The sequence below is a fragment of the Microtus pennsylvanicus genome, chromosome X (assembly GCF_037038515.1).
Source record: "Microtus pennsylvanicus isolate mMicPen1 chromosome X, mMicPen1.hap1, whole genome shotgun sequence".
In the NCBI taxonomy this organism is placed as follows: Eukaryota; Metazoa; Chordata; class Mammalia; order Rodentia; family Cricetidae; genus Microtus; species Microtus pennsylvanicus.
The window spans coordinates 93050301-93070989 of NC_134601.1; the positions used below are offsets into that span (position 1 = coordinate 93050301).

The 20689-nt window shown below is 43.6% G+C and overlaps 1 pseudogene; it reads left to right on the forward strand.

Annotated features, from left to right (window-relative positions):
* Positions 1 to 562: 562 nt before the first annotated feature.
* Positions 563 to 1585, forward strand: LOC142840416 (Y-box-binding protein 1 pseudogene; annotated as a pseudogene).
* The last annotated feature ends 19104 nt before the right edge of the window (positions 1586 to 20689 follow it).

Here is a 20689-nt window from a genome sequence, read left to right on the forward strand (position 1 = left end):
GACTTTGAATATTTCCTGCTGTCTACTCCTCTTGGGTGTGGCTGCTTCTTTTTGTTCTGGAATTTTCATGTGTACTATGAAGTCACTGGTATGAGAATTCTCTCATTTCTTTATGCAGGCACTTAGTGCTGAGAACTTTCCTCTCAGCACCACGTTCACTGTGTCCCATGAATTTGGGTAAGTTGTACATTCATTTACATTGAATTCTAGGAAGTCTTTCATTTCTCTCTTACTTCTTCATTGACTGGGTGGTGATTAAGTAGAGAGCTGATCAGTTTCTTTTAGTTTGTAGGTTTTCTGATGTTTCTGTTGTTGTTGAAACCCAATTTTAATCCATGACGGTCTGTAAGGTGACAAGGATACCTTGAGATTTCCTTTATTTGTTGAGACTTTCTTTGTGACCAAGTTTGTGATCAGTTTTGGAGAAGGTTAAGTGAGGTGCTGTTAACCTCTAATTTTGTAGTTGTCTTTTCCTAGGTTTATTTAAGAATGTCTTTCTTCTCTCTTTAAGGGCCTCAATCCTCATCACAAAGTTGGTTTTACGATTGTTTTCTAGAGGTCGATGGACACCGAGAGTGGACAGCTGGCCCCAGAGAGCCCCGAGAGCACCACTGAGGCTGCTGATCTAGTCACCAATCCACCACTGGAGGAGACACAGCAGTCCCTGCAGACTGGAGTCACCACTACAGCAGCCACTACCAGTGAGGCAAAGACCCAGCAGCCAGCTGATGCCGCTGATGCCATCCTCAGGGCTGGAGATACCAAGCCTGGCTCTACGAGCAGCAGCACAGGCAGTGACATCCCAGATGGTCTCACACCAGCAGTGCCGGCCATCAGGGAGAAGAAGCAAATCGCAAGGAAGGTTTTGGGCATAGTTAAATGGTTCAATGTCAAGAAGGGTTACGGATTCATCAAGGTAAATGACACCAAAGAAGACATATTCGTCCACCAGTCTGCCATAAAGATAAATAACCCCAGGAAGTACCTTCGCAAGGTAAGAGACGGAGAGTCTGTGGAGTTTGATATTGTTGAAGGAGAAAAGGGTGCAATGGCGTTAAATGTTACAGGCCCCGGTGGAATAGAAATTCGAGGTGGTAAATATGCATCAGAGCATAACCAATATAGATGCTATCGAGGTCGTAGGGGTCCTCCACGTAATTCACAGCAATATTACCGGAATGGGAAGAGTGGGGGAAGGAAGGAGCAATCAGAATGCAGTCATGAAGGCCAAGCTCAACAAGACCAGCAAAGACAAGTGATAGAAGATGCTGGCCAACAAGGTACAAAAGGGCGAGGTGTACCTGTGAGACTGGATATGTATCGCAATTACAGACCACAGTTCCGCAGGGGCTCTCCTTGCCAAAGACAGCCCAGAGAGCACAGCAATGAGCACTATGAGGAAAATCAAGGAGAGGAGACCCAAGGTCAACAGCCACCTCGACGTCATAATCACTGTAACCTCAATCACCAACAAAGACGACCAAAGAATTCCAAGCCACAGAGTGGAAAAGAGATACCAAAGGCTTGTGATCTACCATATAAGAATGTGTCTGCAGCCAAGACCAAGCAAGGCCTGACTGAGTAAATGCCGGGTTACCATCGATACCATCACGTGGTCTGCAAATCCAAGATGAAATAGAGATGAAATACCAACAATAAGTAATGAACATCAAGTGTTTTCTTTGGACAGTAGACCGGATACAATAGAAATATCAGCATTAACTATGCAGTATGTCTTACCTAACAAATATGTTGTGTATTTTTAATTTGGTTTTTCTCAATACACCTTCAACGTTCTTTAAATTATGCCAACCAACTGCAAACACCTCTGAATAAAGGTCTTAAATAGTAATTCCAAAAGATCATTTCTTGTGCTTAGACTGTGCTGCAATATTTATGGCGTGCTGTACTGGAATGGCTGGGCTCTGGTGGTGACATAGTACCATGGGCTTCTGGTGGGGTAGGGTGTTTCTACCTGGTTTTGAAGGAGCGGGCCTGATCTGTGGGTATAAGAGTTTGAATGTAATTGGCCCCTATAATCTAATGGGGAGTAGCATTAATAGAAGAAGTAGATTTGTTGGAGTGTCTATGGCCGTTTTGGAGGAAGTGAAGGTTGTCACTGTGGGGTGGGGTTTGAGGTTTTCTATGCTCAGGATACCAACCACTTTCTCCGTCAACTTACTGTTATCTGCAAGATGTGAGAGTCTCAGACACTCCTCCCGCTCCATGTCTGCCTGCATCCCACCATGTTGCTGAGGTCAGGCATGTGTCAGGCATGTCCCTAAATAGAAGCCTAGAGACCATTGTGTAAAGTTGGGGAATTGAAGCCTGGGTTGCCTTGAAGACACAATGTTTAGAGATGTCAGAGTCATGGGATACCTGCCAAGGAGACCTGCTAACAGGGAGTGGAACCAGCCCAAGAGAAAGCAGTCTATTGAAGTCAGCAAAGCTGAACAGAGTAGGAGATCTGAGAGTGAATTGACATCAGGGATGGAGATGCAGAGTTTGGAGTTTGCCCAGCTGGATGTCAGTCTTTCAGTAGTCTAGAATTTCCTCACTATACTCCCTTCCCTACGTTTTGGAATTGCAATGTATGCCATGTGCCATTACCTGTTGGAAGGATGTGACCTGATTATTCTGAATTTAAGGGATTACAATTAAGAGATTACATGAATCTCAGAGGAAACTTAGGTCTTTAAAACACTGTTGAGATTTTGATCGACTCTGCAGATTTTTCAGTTTGAACTATATGAATTTAGCGTTATGATATTGTTAAGTTTATGTGGTCAGGCAATGGAATGTGGTGGTCTAAATATAATTGTTCTCCGTAATCTCACAGGGAGTAATACTATTAGTAAGTGTGGCTTTGTTGTAGTAGGCATGGCCTTGTGTAAGGAAACAAGTCATTATGGGGGTGGGCTTGAGGTTTCTTATGCTCAAGATATGACCCAATGTCTCAGATGCCTTCCTGTAGCCTACATGATGTCAAATTCTAAGCTACACCACAGCACCAGCTCTGTCTGCAAGCTGTCAGGCTGCTTGTCATGATGATAGTGCACTGAACCTCTGAAAGTATAAGTGATCCTCTCCATTAGATGTTTTTATTTATACAAGTAGCTGTGGTCTTGGTGTCTCTTCAGAACAACAGAAACCCCAAGACACCGAGATTCAGGATTCTGAATTGATCTCTGGGTATCAGAACTCTGGCCTGTCCTCTGATGTAGAGAAAGGCTTCCTCCCGAGTTGCGGACAAGGATGTTGATGATCAGAGAAGGGACAATAAGTGCTAGGCAGGGCCAGAGTAGACAATGTCAGGAGCAGTCTTGTTGAGGATGCTGGCCTGGCCTCTGGAGAAAGAGGGGCTTCCACCGGAGATGTGAGCCGGGTTTTGGTGACTAGGATGAGGGGAGCAGTTATGTTGGGCACTCAACATTAGTGAAATGGGGGTGGGTGACATGGATTACAAGAAGCTGGCATGGCTTTTGATGGGATGGAAACCTTCCATCAGAGGAGTGGACCTGGATATGGTGACAAGGAGAAGAAGGGCAATTGGAACACGGTTCTCAAGAATGAACATGGTGGGGCAGTCTTACCTGGGGTTCAGGATGCTGGGCTGGCCTCTGGTGGAAGAGGGCTTTTTGTTTCAGAGTTCTGGGCTAGGATATGGTGCTAAGGGTTGGGATTAAATTGGGAAGACACCGGAAGAGTTAGGAAGATTTAACCAGGTGTTCAGAGTGCTGGCTTGGACTCTGTGGAATGGAAAATTCCCTCCAGAGATGTGGGGCTGGTTTTCAGGGAGCCGGTCTGGAATCTAATGGGGTGGAAGGCTTGTGCCAGAGGTACAGGCCTCGATATGGTCTCCTCAATCCTTCTTAATGAAAAAAGACTTCTTGGTTTGTTCAGCATTCAGTTCCCTCCCATTTACTAATTTCTTTTATCAGAATGGTGCAAAGGAAGTTATCAAACTAGGTTTTCTTTTTTGAGACGGGATGGGGGGCACAACTGGGTAATCACGGCATCTTTATTACTGTATCCACCTTCTAGGCAGTTGACTGTTGTCTTTAATAATAACCTTACCCCTTCTTGGCAGTTGACTGTTGTCTTTAATAATAACCTCACCCCTCCTAGGCTGCAAGCAATAGTCAGACATCTTCATTTGTTCTTGACCTCATTTGCTCAGTTCAGTTCCCTGTCCTCTGAGAGGTGATGTGGCTGCTGTTGGTCAAATCAAAAGTCAGGGCCTGGGGCAACAAGTTTGATAAGCCAGAGAGTCACCTTTGTCAGTAAGAAGCTCTGTCCTGCAGCTTCCTAGATTGCACCTGGAGCCCCTGGTGTTCCACCCATCTGTCACAGGCATTCAGGCACAAGGTCTTCCTGTCTAAACAAGTCGACTTCAGTGAACATCTTTCCCCAGCTTCTCCACATTCTCTAGGACAAGGCAGATGAGGGTGAGAAATTTGCTTCTCTCCTCCACCTCTCAACTCAGAATATTGTGCCCTGGTCTGAACACGGCAAAAGCAGATTCCTTACCCAAGATCTCACAAGACAGGAGACCAAGTGAAGAAGACACCTTTGAAAAAGAGGGAAACTGTCAACTGATTTGGTGGGAGCTTTTTAACAGGAAATGTGACCAGTTAGTTCCTTCAAGTATGGTCTCACCCAGGGTTATTTGCATTATCTGCTCATGACTCTGTTACTGTCCCAGGGACAGGGCTACTCCAGAGTTTGCTGTCAAGATCAGACGTGGACGCACTTGGAGTTCATAGCTGAGGGAAGCTACTCCTAATCCTCACAGTGGAAAGCAGGGCCATAAGTCTGAGCTGATCCCTGCTAACAGTAAAGGAAAATCATATTCACAGAAAGTGAACAAATATGCGGGAAATAAGACTCAGAATGTAGAAAATACACATTACAAAAAACAGATATGTACAACTGAAGCCATCAGGATTCTGACGTCTAATTAATTTTTAAAGGAAAGATGAATAGGAAGACCAAGAAAAGAGGATGATCACAATCTCTACCACTGAGGTTAAAAGCAAAACCACTCCATACAGGAACACAACTCTCACCTCCCAGGCTACAGGCTCTAGTTTATTCTGCACCTACATTTGAGTGACCTTAGCCTTTGATCTCAAATTCGGCTAACCCTGAATTCCATGTTTCAACGTGGCCACTATCTTGTCATGTTTTTGTGTTACTAGAATAAAGAATAGTCACAAGCCAACCCATTTTGAAATACTTTGGAAGAAATATGTCAGCAGATTGCAACAAAGTGTGGAAATCTGTGCTATGGGCCTGGGATGCCATCTAGTGACACTGGAAGCCCCTAACTTGATGCCACCCACTGGTTTGTTAGTACATTTCCAAGTCACTGGCCAGTCACAGGATGTGAGGTCACGCAGACGGCTGGTCTGTGAATGGGAATAAAGATATCCCAAGACAAAGTATGGTTGAGCCCTGAGCTGCAGTGTCCCAAGCTTTCCACAGTTACAGAAATTCTAAACAATGGGAAGACTTGTAGAAGGTTCAGAGTAAGCTGTTGTCCTTCCAGGAACTTTTGTTCTCAGGAGGGAACTGATTCTGAGAAACACTACACTCCACTTTTGCTGGATATTCAGAAATATTTTTTTTGAGATAGGATTTCTCAGCATACCTTCGTAGCGTATCCGGAAACTCTCTCTGTAGATCAGGTTAGCCTCATACTCACAGAGATACATCTGCCTCTGCCACCCAAGTGCAGGATTAAATGCCTGGCCCACCACGGACTGACTACACTCAGAACTATTAATTCTCCAGGTTGCAGACAGGCCCCTATCCAGTGCCTATGTGAATGGCTGACCTGAGAGCAATGTGGATTGACTGGTGGTGGTATGGATGCAAGTGTACTTAGGCAAACACTGAGGGATGCTGGGAAAAGAACCCTGGGTGTCTCCAAGATGACACACAAGTGAAGCTGTTGGTCACAAGGTATTTTGCATCCAGTGACAAGCTCAGGTTGATGATAGAGAAGAAGGTATTAAGAAGAGAAACAACTACCAGGTGTTTTACTCTGACTTGTCCATTCACCATGAGAAGCACACAGGCATGAATATAGGCATACACACAGACACATAGACACATATGGTGACAAATATTTAAATAGATAAGTAAATATAGTAAGTTTGGGGGGGTCTAGGAGAAACTTGATTTCATTTTGAGGCATCTGACAAAGTTGGGAAATATAATAAAAAGAGTTTAGGAGATTAAATAGCATGAATACATACAGGTATTTTGTATTAGTCCCAGTGGAAAGGAATGTGTCTTCCCACAGAGATGACTTCATAATCATATCTGTTCTGATGGATGTGCTCATTTCCAGGCGTATTGTAGTTATGAAATGGGTATGTTTCACAATTCTACGTCCAATTTCATATTATTTTCCCAAATTAACATTTTTAATTTTGCCTTTTAGGTTTGCTTCTTGGATCCAAATCCCACTCATATCCTCATTCCTTCTAATCACCCCGCTGTCCTTACTAACTCCCCCCACCAGAAAAAAGGAAACCAAAAATTGCAAAAAAAGTTATGAGGAAGAAAGGAATTGAAAAACTCATCGCAGAAGCTGTAGTGACTCAGGGAGTCACACAGTAAACCTTTAGTCAATATGCACTTGTGAGTGTTCAGGACAATGAGTCATTGGTCTGGTCCCAGCAGCTCTCCCTAGGGCTCCTCTTGAATATCCTGCTGTTGTCCTTGTCGTGAAGATCCTGTACCTTTGGGTCTACAGGGCTGACCCCTTCAAGTGCTCCAGCAGATCACAGAAGTTGTGGATGATGGGATGGGCCTACACTTAGCCATGTTTTGGGGTGTGGGTAGTTGCTGGGTTCGTCAGCCTACCAGCTCTCCCTCAACCTCAAAACAAGCGTGATTTTTCCTGCAACACCCTGGCTTGCTCACATTATGCAGTGAGCAGCAAGGTTTCAGATTTTTCTTCTGCTCTCTGTGCTCCAGGGTAGCTTGCCCATAACTATACCCCAGGACCAGCTCTACTGTGTTGCTCATGCAATGTGTAAGGTCTGCTCTGCAGACTGCTGCAGCTGGTGAGAGGCAGGGATAACTCCAGCTCTCTTGGTCTTCTGACCACATGGACAGCTCCTCCACGTTCCACAGGCCTTGAGGTGTGCTGAGGGGGCTTCTGTCCCTTGCCCATGACACTGTTTGTTAGATGAAGGGCCGGGACCGGATGGATCACTCACGCTTACATTCCCAGAGTTTGCTCACCTGTCCCCCACAGCAACATGGTCAGCTCTACTGTTTTGCCCAGGAGAGGGCACTTTATGGTGTCAACTAATCCTGAGCATGAGACCTGCCTTGGAGTGGTTCATATACCCGGGGTCACTCCAATGCAGGTGTGCCAGTTCTGTTGTTACTGTTTATCAAATTGGCTCACTTTACATTCATTCTTTCTTACTTTTTTTCTTTTATTTTTAAAACAATATAACAAAATAAAGTATAACAAGACTAAACAAAAAATATCACATAAAAGTGGGAGAAGACAAACCCACAGGAGGAAACAAAAAGCACATGAATCAGGGATTGGCGTGTTTGCTCATTTAGGAATTCCATGAAAACTCTAAACAGTAAGCCATGATATATGCACAAAGTACCTGGTGCAGACCTGCATTCTGCTTCAGTCTCTGTGAGTTCATAGGATCTTTGCTCAAGTTGACTTAGAGGGACATTTTCTCTTAGGGCCTCCTGCCAGGCTGAATCTTGTACTCTTTCTGCCCCCTTCCACGGGGTTACATTGGGAGAGACAGTGATATTAAGGACTATTTGAGAGGTATTATAGAAAACTAAAACAGTAGAAACCTACTCAAATATATACATATGTGGTGGAGATTGAAATGACATTACCAAATAATGGGAGAGACAGAATCCCAACTGCCCATCTCTTATCACCAAAGGAAGTTCCAGTATTGGGGTTAGGTTACATCTAATAGAGATGTTGTCCATAGTGGCCCAGTGGGAATCCCTAAAGATCCCATGCAGTTGTCAAGAATATAGGTGCTCTCCACAAACTGACAGCTTGGAGTAACCTTAACAGAGGAAAACACTTCCACAATCAAATCTTTAAAAATTCTTAAAATAAAGAGGAGCCTTGATTGTTGAGACAGACCTGCATCTCTCTCACTGTTTATGCTGAGAGAAGATGATCCCAAGTTCAAGGGCAGTTTTGAAACAAAGTTAGATTTCTTGTCTCAAAACAAATAGTACAACACGACAAGGAACCATAGCTGAGTGATCAAGATATCAACAAACTTGTGTAAGGAATCCGGTTCTATGCCTGTTGACACACAGCACACACACACACACAAATACTCCTCAGGACTGGTACTTCTGGGCCAGCTCCTGGGCCTAAGTTTTTCACATACTTGGTCTTTTGCCGTCCTGGTGCAGGAGTCAGGAGAAGAAATGGGGCCCAAACTGACTGGCACCCTTCCACGTACAGGTGGGAGACCTGGAGGTTGAAGCAATTGATAATGAAATCTAGAAAGTCCAGCCAGCTCCTCAGGTCTCCCTGCTTGGAATGCTGTAGGGTGCAATTCCATAAACAATGCAGTTTATATGGAGCTATAGATTAGAAACCATCCACATGTTTCTATTTGTGGATCACTTCCCTTCTTCTGCATTGTATTTTATGTGCCAGGCCCATCCACGTACCCTCTCAAGGCCATATACTGTAAATCCTCACCATCATTAACTTGCACTCAGCCATGGGCTTAGGGCACGGTGACCGTGTCCCACCATTCTACAGTAAATGGACAGAGAGGGTCTTTCCAGTGGTTTTGCTATTATCATGAGCATTTTCGCATCTTCATCATGGAAAGCCCTCCAAAAACAGAATCCCTGTCTGTTCTGTGACTGTGCACAGTGCCAGCATTACAAACAGTGACAAACAAAACTGTTGTCATGTGGGAGGGGGTGTTGTTATCAGAGACAGGATCTCACCATGTAGCTCAGGTTGGCCCAGTATGTTTTCTGTCACTGTTTGGTCCCACCTCAACACAGAGAATAATGATATTGTTAAGTTTATGGGGTCAAGCAATGGAGTGTGGTGGTCTAACTATAACTGTTACCCGTAATCTCACAGTTAGTAGCAGTATTGGGAAGTGTGGCTTAGTTGGAGAAGGCAAGACCTTGTTGAAGGAAACATGTCAATATGGAGGTGGGTGTTGAAGTTTCCTATGCTCAGGATATAGCCCATAGTCTCAGATGACTTGCTGTAGCCCACAGGACATGGGATTCTCAACTACTCCTCCTACACCAGCTCTGCCTTCACGCTGTCAGGCTGCTTGTCATGTTGATAGTGGACGGGAGCTCTGAAAGTATAAGGGATCCTCTCCATTAAATAAATAAGTGCTAGGCGGGGCCAGAGTAGACAATGTCAGGAGCAGTCTTATTGAGGATGCTGGCCTGGCCTCTGGTGAAAGAGGGGATTCCAGCGGAGTTGTGGGACAGGTTGTGCTCACTAGGATGAGGGGAGCAGTTATGTTGGGCACTCATCGATAGGGAAATGGGGGTGGGTGACATGGTTTACAAAAAGTTGGCCTGGTCTTTGATGGGGTGGAAGCCTTCCACCAGAAGTGTGGGCTTGGATATGGAGAGAAGGAAGGGAAAGGCAATTAGAATGCCGTTCTCAAGAGTGGGAGGACATGGTGGGGCGCAGTCTTACCTGGAATTCAGGATGCTGGCCTGGTCTCTGTTGGAAAAGGAGGTCACTGCCAGAGTTCTAGGCCAGGATATGGTGCCAAGAAGGAGAAAGGAAGTTGAGATTATGTTGGGAAGATACCAGCAGAGTTGGGGAAGTTAGCAAACTAGGTTTCCATTCATGAGATGGGGCGGGACCACAACTCGTTAATCATGGTTTCTCTACTTCCCAATCCACCTTCCAGGAAGTTGACTGCTGTCTTTAATAACATCCTCACCCTTCCTAGACTGCAAGCAATGGTCAAGCATCCTCAATTGTTCTTGGACCTCATTTGTTCAGTTCAGTTCCCTGTCCTCTGAGAGGTGATGTGGCTGCTGTTGGTCAAATCAAAAATCAGGGCCCGAGGCAACAAGTTTGATAAGCCAGAGAGTCACCTTTGTCAGTAGAGAAGCTCTGTCCTGCAGCTGCCTAGATTGCACCTGGAGCCCCTGGTGTTCCACCCATCTGTCACAGGCATTCAGGCACAAGGTCTTCCTGTCTAAACAGGTCGACTTCAGTGAACATCTTTCCCCAGCTTCTCCACATTCTCTAGGACAGGGCAGTTGAGGTTGAGAAATTTGCTTCTCACCTCCACCTCTCAACTCAGAATGTTGTACCTTGGTCTGAATTGAACACGGCAAAACAAATTCCTTACCCAAGGTCTACAAGACAGGCGACCAAGTGAAGAAGACACTTTTGAGAAGGTGACAAGCTGTCAACTGAGTTGGTGGGAGCTTTTAACAGGAAATCTGACCCGTTAGTTCCTTCAAGTATGGTCTCACCCAGGGTTATTTGCATTATCTTTTCATGACTCTGTTACTGTCCCAGGGACAGGGCTACTCCAGAGTTTGCTGACAAGATCAGACGTGGACGCACTTGGAGTTCATAGCTGAGGGAAGCTACTCCTAATCCTCACAGTGGAAAGCAGGGCCAAAAGTCTAAGCTGTTCACTGCTAACAGTAAAGGAAAATCATATTCATAGAAAGTGAACAAATATGCAGGAAATAAGACTCAGAATGTAGAAAATACACATTACAATGAACAGATATGTACAACTGAAGCCATCAGGATTCTGATGCCTAATTAATTTTTAAAGGAAAATTGATCCTACTGCACGTACTGCCTTTGGGGGAGCCTAGGCAGTTTGGATGCTCACCAAACTAGACCTGGATGGAGGTGGGCGGTCCTTGGACTTCCCACAGGGCAGGGAACCCTGATTGCTCTTTGAGCAGATGAGGGAGGGGGACTTGGTAGGGGAGGGGGAGGGAAATGGGAGGCGGTGGTGGGGAAGAGGCAGAAATCCTTAATAAATAAATAAATTTAAAAAAAAAGGAAACCGAACAATAAAAAAAACAGAAAAAAAGAACAAAACATCACGCAACACTCTCAGATTAGTTAAGACAAAAAAATCTACTGACAATCCAAAAAAAAAACTGTCAGCGACATTATGAGGTTCCAATAGACGTTTAGCAGGCACACAGTTAGGTGTATTACATGGGTTTCTGATTTTGTTTGTATGTTGGTGTGCAAACTTGGGGCCTGGAGCCAGCATTCTACCCCTGAGGTATATCTTCAGGCCTTTCTAAGTCTCTGGTCTTTCACAGGCCTAGATGTGCATGCAAAGTGTTACTTATTTGAATAAAAAAAATAAAATTTATGTTCATTTAAAAAAAAGGAAAATTCAGTAAGAAGATAAAGAAAAGAGGCTACTCCCTAACACTACCACTGAGGCTGGTACAGAAGAGACTCCATAGAGAAACAACTCTCACCACCCAGGAGACAGGCTCTAGTTTATTCTGCACCCACATTTGAGTGACCTTAGCCTTTGATCTCAAATTTGGGTAACCCTGAATTCCATGTTCCAATGTGGCCACTTGCTCATTATGTTTTTATAATACCAGAAGAAAGAATAGTGAAGAGCAAAGCCATTTTGAAATGAATTGGAAGAAATATGTCTAGTGATTGCAACACAGTGGGGAAATCTGTGCTATGGGCCTGAGCTGCCATCTAGTGACACTGGAAGGCCCTAACTTGGTGCCATCCATTGGTTTCTGAGTACATTTCCAAGTCACAAGCCAGTCACAGGATGTGAGGTCAGGGAGAGGGCTGGTCTGTGAATGTCTACCATGGAGGATAAAGATATCCCAAGACAAAGTGTGGTTGAGCCTTGAGCTGCAGTGTCCCAAGATCTCCACTATTACAGAAATTCTAATCAGTGGGTAGACTTGCAGAAGGTTCAGAGTAAGCTGCTGTTCTTCCAAGAACATTTGTTCTTTGAAGGGAACTGATTCTGAGAATCTCTACACTCCACTCTTGCTGCTGGGAGACCACAATATTCAGATATATTTTTTGATTGTTTAAGACAGGGGTTCTCTGTGTACCTTTTGAGCCTCTCCTGAAACTACATCTTTAGATCAGGCTAGCCTCATACTAACAGAGATCCATCTGCTTCTGACACCAGAGTGCTCGTGTTAAATGTGTGGTCTACTGCTGACTGACTACATTCAGAACTATTAATTCTCCAGGTTGCAAACAGGCCCCATCCAGTGCCTATGTGAATGGCTGACCTGAGAGCAATGTAAATATGACTATGGATGCAAGTGTACTTAGACAAACACTGAGGATTGGTTGGAACCCTGAGATTCTCCAAGATGACACACAAGTGAAGCTGTTGGTCTCAAGGCCTTTTGCCACCAATGACAAGCTCAGCTTGATGGTAGAGACCCACATGGTATTAAGAAGGGAAACAACTACCAGATGTTTTATTCTGACTTGTCCATGTTCACCATGAGAAGCCACAGGCATGAATATAGGCACACACACAGACACATAGACACATATGGTGACAAATATTTAAATAGATTAGTAAATATAGTATGTTTGAGGGGCTAGGAGAAACTTTATTTCACTCTGAGGTAACTGACAAAATTGGGAAATTGAATAAAAAGAGTTTAGGACATTAAATAGCATGAACGCATACAGGTATTTTGTATTAGTCCCAATGGAAAAGCATCTGTCTTCCCACAGAGATGGCTACATAATCGTCTCTGTTCTGATGGATGTGCTCATTTCCAAAGGTATTGTAGTTATGAAATGGGTTTGTTTCACAATTCTAGGTCCAATTTCATATTACGTTCCCAACATAAAATTTATGTTTGCTTTGTAGGTTTTGCTTCATGGATCCCAATTCCACTCATGTCCCTGCCTTTCCAATCTCCCTGGTACCCTTGCTACCTCCCCCAAACATAAAAAAGAAAAAAATTAAAAGAAAAGAAACGAGAAAAACAAGAATAAATCTCATCACAGAAGCTGCAGTGACTCAAGGAGTCACACAGTAAACCTTTAGTCCATATGCACTTGCTAGTGTTCAGGACAATGAGTCATTGGTCTGGTCCCAGGCCTCTGGGTTTTGCAACACCATAGACATCAGCTCTCCCCAGGGCTCCTGTTGTTGTCACAAGATTCTGTAACTTTGGGTCTGCAGGGCTGGCCCCTTCACGTGCTGGAGCAGATCACAGAAGTCGTGGATGATGGGATGGGCCAACACTTAGCCATGTTGGGGGTCTGGATTGTTGCTGGGTTGGTCAGCATGTCAGCTCTCCCTCATCCTCAAAACAAGGGTGCTCTTTCTAGCAACGCCCCGGCTAGCTCACCTTACTTAGTAAGCAGCAAGGTTTAAGCTTGTTTCTCCTGCTCTTCTGTGCTCCAGGGTAGCTTGCCCAAACCTATACCACCAGGGCCAACACACCCAAACCTAGAGCACCAGGGCCAGCTCTACTGTGTTGCTCAGGTGACATGTAAGTTCCACTCTGCAGGGTACTGCAGCTGGTGAGAGGCAGGGCTAACTCCAGCTCTCTTGGGCTTCTGACCCCATAGCCAGCTCCCTCACCTTAAATAGTCCTCGAGGTGTGTGGAGGGGGTTCTGTCCCTTGCCCATGCCACTGTATGTTAGATGAAGGGCCCGGACCAGATCACTCACAATTACATTCATAGAGTTTTCTCACCAGTTCCCCTCCCCGACAAGAACATGGCCAGCTCTACTGTTGTGCCCTGGAAAGGGGCAGGGCCTACTCTCCCTAGGGCTGCATCTGTTGAGGGTCCAGGTCAGCTCTGGTTTGTTGCAGGTGGAAGGCATGAGGGAGAATTATGGTAATATTTTTTGTGCTCTAACAAGTTTGGCTTCCTTGAGGAACAGAGGGCGGCATTAGGCACTGGTTATCTATAGAGGCCAGGCAGTGGTTGCACACACCTTTAATTCCAGCACCTCTGAATAGGAAGCAGGAAGATGAACAGTTCAAGACCACCCTGGACTACAAGAGGTTGATACAATATAAGTAAAAGAAAAACAGAGCCAGATGGTGGAAGCTTACACGTTTAATCGCAGAACTAGAAAGGAGGAGACAGAGGCGGAGCGGCGGAGCTGCGGCGCCAGATGCACAGAGGCGGAGCAGCTGCGCCAGACGCACAGAGGCGGAGCAGCTGCACCAGACGCACAGAGGCAAAGCGGTGGAGCGACACCACATTCAGGAAGAGGCTTTGGGAGACCAGCGCGGCAGCAGACGCAAGCGGCAGGGTCAAACATGCAATAAGGAGAGCAGATCGCCCTACTACAATCAAATCAAAGAAGTAGGCCTTTGGTTGGCCAGGTCACTGGCAAACGGGGACCCTGGTCCTGTCCTGAAGAACCTTCGGAGGGGTGAGAGGGTTCTTGGCCGGCGGCAGGAACCAGGAAACAGAGCAAGGGCATTTTGTAAGCGGAGCCCTGGGCCAGCAGGGAAACCTGATCCGGTTTTTATAAGACCCATTAGATAGGATTAATAGGAGGAGATGGGCAGACACCAAGGCAAGAACTCACCCAATAATCTGAAAAACAACATGAAAACACCAGAACCCAAAGATCTTACAACAGAAGTATTTGAACAACCTAACACAGAAGAAGTGGAAAAAATTGACTTTATGAACGCAATAGAGTCCCTTAAACAACATGTAAAAAATGCCCTTATAGAAATGGAGGAGAAGTATAACAAAAAGTTTGAAGAAATGAGTAAATATGTACATGATACCCTGGGAAACCAAGATAAAACGATCAAACAGCTAATGGAAACAGTTCAAGAATTGAAAACTGAAATAAAGGCAAGGAAGAAAATACAAACTGAGGACCAGCCGGATATGGAAAATCTAGGTCAACGAGCAGAGTCTACAGAAACAAGCATAATCAATAGAATACAAGAGATAGAAGAAAGAATCTCAGATGCTGAGGACACCATAGAGAAAATAAACGAACAGATCAAAGAAAACAGCAAAGCCAACAAATTCTCAACACAAAACATTCAGGAAATATGGGACACAATAAAAAGACCAAACTTAAGAATAATAGGAATAGAAGAAGGAGAAGAGTCACAGCTCAAAGGCCCAGAAAATATATTCAACAAAATTATGGAAGAAAACTTTCCCAACTTAAAGAAAGATATTCATTTAAATATTCAAGAAGCATACAGAACACCAAACAGACTGGATCAAAGAAAAACATCTCCTCGCCATATAATAATCAAAACACAAAATATACAGGTTAAAGAAAGAATATTAAGAGCTGCAAAGGAAAAAGGGCAAGTAACTTATAAAGGTAAACCGATCAGACTTACACCTGACTTCTCTATGGAAACTATGAAAGCCAGAAGGTCCTGGATAGATGTACTGCAGAAGCTAAGAGACCATGGATGCAAACCCAAACTACTATACCCAGCCAAGCTATCATTCATTATCAATGGAGAAAACAAGACATTCCAGGATAAGAATAAATTTAAACAATACGTAGCCACAAATCCAGCCCTACAGAAATTAATAGAAGGAAAATCACAACCCAAGGAATCCAACACTGCCAACACTGCCTACAATAACCCAGGCATCTAGTGACCCTTCACCAGCACATCTCAAAGAAGGGAGACACACAATCTCTACTACCAAAAGCAATAAGAATAACCGGAATAAACAACCACTGGTCATTAATATCACTTAATATTAATGGGCTCAATTCACCTATAAAAAGGCACAGGCTAAAAGATTGGATACGAAAACAGGATCCAACATTCTGCTGTTTGCAAGAAACACATCTCAACCACAAAGACAGGCACCTACTCAGAGTAAAGGGTTGGGAAAAGGTGTTTCAAGCAAATGGTCCTAAGAAAAAAGCAGGTGTGGCCATATTAATTTCTAACAAAACTGACTTCAAACTAAAATCAATCAGAAGAGACCGAGATGGTCACTTTATACTCATAACAGGAACAATTCATCAGGATGACGTCTCAATTCTGAATATCTACGCCCCCAATATAAAAGCACCTACTTATGTAAAAGAAATATTACTAGAACTCAAAGCAGACATCAAACCACACACACTAGTAGTAGGAGACTTCAACACACCTCTCTCTCCAAGGGACAGGTCAATCAGACAGAAACCTAAGAGAGAATTAAGAGAATTATTGGAGGTAATGAAGCAAATGGACTTAACAGACATCTATAGAACATTCCACCCAAATAGGAAAGAATATACCTTCTTCTCTGCAGCTCATGGAACCTTCTCAAAAATTGACCACATACTTGGAAACAAAGGAAACCTCCACAGATACAAAAAAATATCAGTGTCCACCTGTGTCCTATCTGATCACCACGGATTAAAGTTAGAAGGCAACAACAATGCGACCCACAGAAAGCCAACAAACTCATGGAAACTAAACAGTCAACTACTGAACCACACCTGGGTCAAGGAAGAAATTAAGAAAGAAATTAAAGTCTTCCTTGAATTTAATGAAAATAAAGAGACAACATACTCAAACCTATGGGACACAATGAAAGCAGTGCTAAGAGGAAAGTTCATAGCACTAAGTGCCCACTTAAAGAAAACGGAGAATGCATACACTGGGGACTTAACAACACACCTGAAAGCTCTAGGAAAAAAAGAAGCAGACGCACCCAGGAGAAGTAGAAGACTGGAAATAATAAAACTGAGGGCCGAAATCAACAAAATAGAAACAGAAAACAGTCCAAAGAATCAATGAAACAAAAAGCTGGTTCTTGGAGAAAGTCAACAAGATCGACAAACCCCTATCCAAACTAATTAAACGACAGAGAGAGAACACACAAATAAATAAGATCAGAAATGAAAAGGGGGACATAACCACAGACACAGAGGAAATTCAGAGAATCATTAGATCTTACTACAAAAGCCTGTATAACACAAAATTGAAAAATATAAAAGAAATGGACACTTTTTTAGATAAATACCATATACCAAAGTTGAACCAGGACCAGGTGAACAATCTAAACAGACCTGTTAGTCACAAAGAATTAGAAGAGGTTATCAAAAACCTCCCTACCAAAAAAAGCCCAGGACCAGATGGTTTCAATGCGGAATTCTACCAGAACTTCCAAGAAGAGCTAATACCTATAGTCCTTAATGTATTCCACAATATAGAAACAGAAGGGTCATTACCAAACTCCTTCTATGAAGCTACAGTTACTTTGATACCAAAACCACACAAAGACTCAACCAGGAAAGAGAATTACAGGCCAATCTCACTCATGAACAACGACGCAAAAATCCTCAACAAAATACTGGCAAACCGAATCCAAGAACACATTAGAAAAATTATCCATTATGATCAAGTAGGCTTCATCCCAGAGATGCAGGGCTGGTTCAACATACGAAAATCTATCAATGTAATCCACCATATAAATAAACTGATAGAAAAAAATCATATGATCATTTCATTAGATGCTGAAAAAGCATTCGACAAAATTCAACACCCCTTTATGATAAAGGTCTTGGAGAGAATAGGGATACAAGGATCCTACCTAAATATAATAAAAGCTATTTACAGCAAGCCAACAGCTAACATTAAATTGAACGGAGAAAAACTCAAAGCCATCCCACTAAAATCAGGAACACGACAAGGATGTCCACTCTCTCCATACCTCTTCAATATAGTGCTTGAAGTTCTAGCAATAGCAATAAGACAACATAAGGAGATCAAGGGGATTTGTATTGGAAAGGAAGAAGTTAAGCTTTCGTTATTTGCAGATGATATGATAGTATACATAAGTGACCCCAAAAATTCTACCAAAGAACTCCTACAGCTGATAAACACCTTTAGTAATGTGGCAGGATACAAGATCAACTCCAAAAAATCAGTTGCCTTCCTTTACACTAAGGATAAGGAAGCAGAGAGGGAAATCAGAGAAGCATCACCTTTCACGATAGCCACAAATAGCGTAAAATATCTTGGGGTAACCCTGACCAAGGAAGTGAAAGACCTATTCGACAAGAACTATAAGTCTTTAAAGAAAGAAATTGAAGAAGACACCAGAAAATGGAAGGACCTCCCTTGCTCTTGGATTGGGAGGATCAACATAGTAAAAATGGCAATTCTACCAAAAGCAATCTATAGATTCAATGCAATCCCCATCAAAATCCCATCAAAATTCTGCACAGATCTGGAGAAGACAATAATCAACTTTATATGGAGGAACAAAAAACCCAGGATAGCCAGAACAATCTTATACAATAAAGGATTGTCTGGAGGCATTACCATCCCTGACTTCAAACTCTATTATAGAGCTACAGTATTGAAAACAGCCTGGTATTGGCATAAAAACAGAGAAGTCGACCAATGGAATCGAATAGAAGACCCTGACTTTAACCCACAAACCTATGAGCACCTGATTTTCGATAAAGGAGCTAAAAGTATACAATGGAAAAAAGACAGCATTTTCAACAAATTGTGCTGGCAAAACTGGATGTCACTCTGTAAAAGAATGAAAATAGATCCATATCTATCACCATGCACAAAACTCAAGTCCAAATGGATTAAAGACCTCAATATCAGTCCGAACACACTGAACCGGATAGAAGAGGAAGTGGGAAGTACTCTACAGCACATGGGCACAGGAGACCACTTCCTACGTATAACCCCAGCAGCACAGACGCTAAGGGCATCATTGAATAAATGGGACCTCCTGAGGCTGAGAAGCTTCTGTAAAGCAAAGGACACTGTCACTAAGACAAAAAGGCAACCCACTTACTGGGAGAAGATTTTCACCAACCCCGCAACTGACAAAGGTCTGATCTCCAAAATATATAAAGAAATCAAGAAACTAGACCGTAAAAGGCTAATCAATCCAATTATAAAATGGGGCACTGAGCTGAACAGAGAATTCTCAACAGAAGAACTTCAAATGGCCAAAAGACACTTAAGGTCATGCTCAACTTCCCTAGCGATCAGGGAAATGCAAATCAAGACAACTCTAAGATACCATCTTACACCTGTCAGAATGGCTAAAATAAAAAACACCAATGATAGCCTTTGCCGGAGAGGTTGTGGAGAAAGGGGGACACTCACCCATTGCTGGTGGGAATGCAAACTTGTGCAACCACTCTGGAAAGCAGTGTTTCGGTTTCTCAGGAAATTCGGAATCAACCTACCCCTGGATCCAGCAATACCACTCTTGGGAATATACCCAAGAGAGGCCCTATCATACAACAAAAGTATATGTTCAACTATGTTCATGGCAGCACTGTTTGTAATAGCCAGAACCTGGAAACAACCTAGATGCCCTTCAACGGAAGAATGGATGAAGAAAGTATGGAATATATACATATTAGAGTATTACTCAGCAGTAAAAAACAAGGACTTCTTGAATTTTGCATACAAATGGATGGAAATAGAAAACACTATCCTGAGTGAGGTAAGCCAGACCCAAAAAGAGGAACATGGGATGTACTCACTCATATTTGGTTTCTAGCCATAAATAAAGGACAATGAGCTTATAATGCATGTTCCTAGAGAAGCTAAGTAAGAAGGTGAACCCAGAGACAAACACATAGTCATCCTCATGAATATTATCCTTCATCAGGTGATGAAAGGAGACAGAGACAGAGGAGCACGGGACAGAAATCTCAAGGTCCAAATCAGGAGCAGAAGGAGACGGAGCACGAGCAAGGACCTCAGGACCGCGAGGGGTGCACCCACACACTGAGACAATGGCGATGATCTATCGGGAACTCACCAAGGCCAGCTGGCCTGGGTCTGAAAAAGCATGGGATAAATCCGGACTAGCTGAACATAGAGGACAATGAGGAATACTGAGAACTCAGGAACAATCGCAGTGGGTTTTTGATCCTACTGCACGTACCTGCTTTGGGGGAGCCTAGGCAGTTTGAATGCTCACCTTTGGAGACCTGGATAGAGGTGGGCAGTCCTTGGGCTTCCCACAGGTCAGGGAACCCTGATTGCTCTTCGAGCAGATGAGGGAGGGTGACTTCATCGGTGGACGCGGGGGGGGAATGGGGGGGAATGGGAGGTGGATGAGAAGGGGAGGCAGAAATCCTAAATAAATAAATAAATAAATAAATAAATAAATAAATAAATAAATAAAATAAAGGAGGAGACAGTAATATAAGGCAGGAGCAAACAGAAGCTCACCCCTTTTCAGGCTGAAGGGTTGGCAAGGTAAGAAGAGGCTGTAAAATGCTCTTTGTCTCTCTGACTTTCCAGCATTTACCCCAATATCTGACACCAGGTTTTTATTATTAAGACCAATTTGAATTCACACTACAGAGAAGGGCATCTTTTTCTCACCCTTGCTTACCCTTGTCAGATGAGGGGGCAGGGCCAGCTCTCCCAATCCCATATCCTCTTATAAGTGAAGAGGAAGCTCAGCCAATCACCTTGTATGTGGGGTGTGTTCCCCTAAGGCCAAGATTTACTTATAAATCTTGTGGGTGTGCTTCACGCTTCCTCTTTGTTTTCCTGCGCTCCATTGGAACCCTAGCTTTGTAAGCACCCCTTATTCCCCTTATTAAAGCTGAATATTTTATATTAAAGCTAGTCTGGTTAATTTTAATTGTTGGTCGTTTACGCCCCTTCTCATAAGGCTCACAAATGTCCCCACCCACTGGATAGC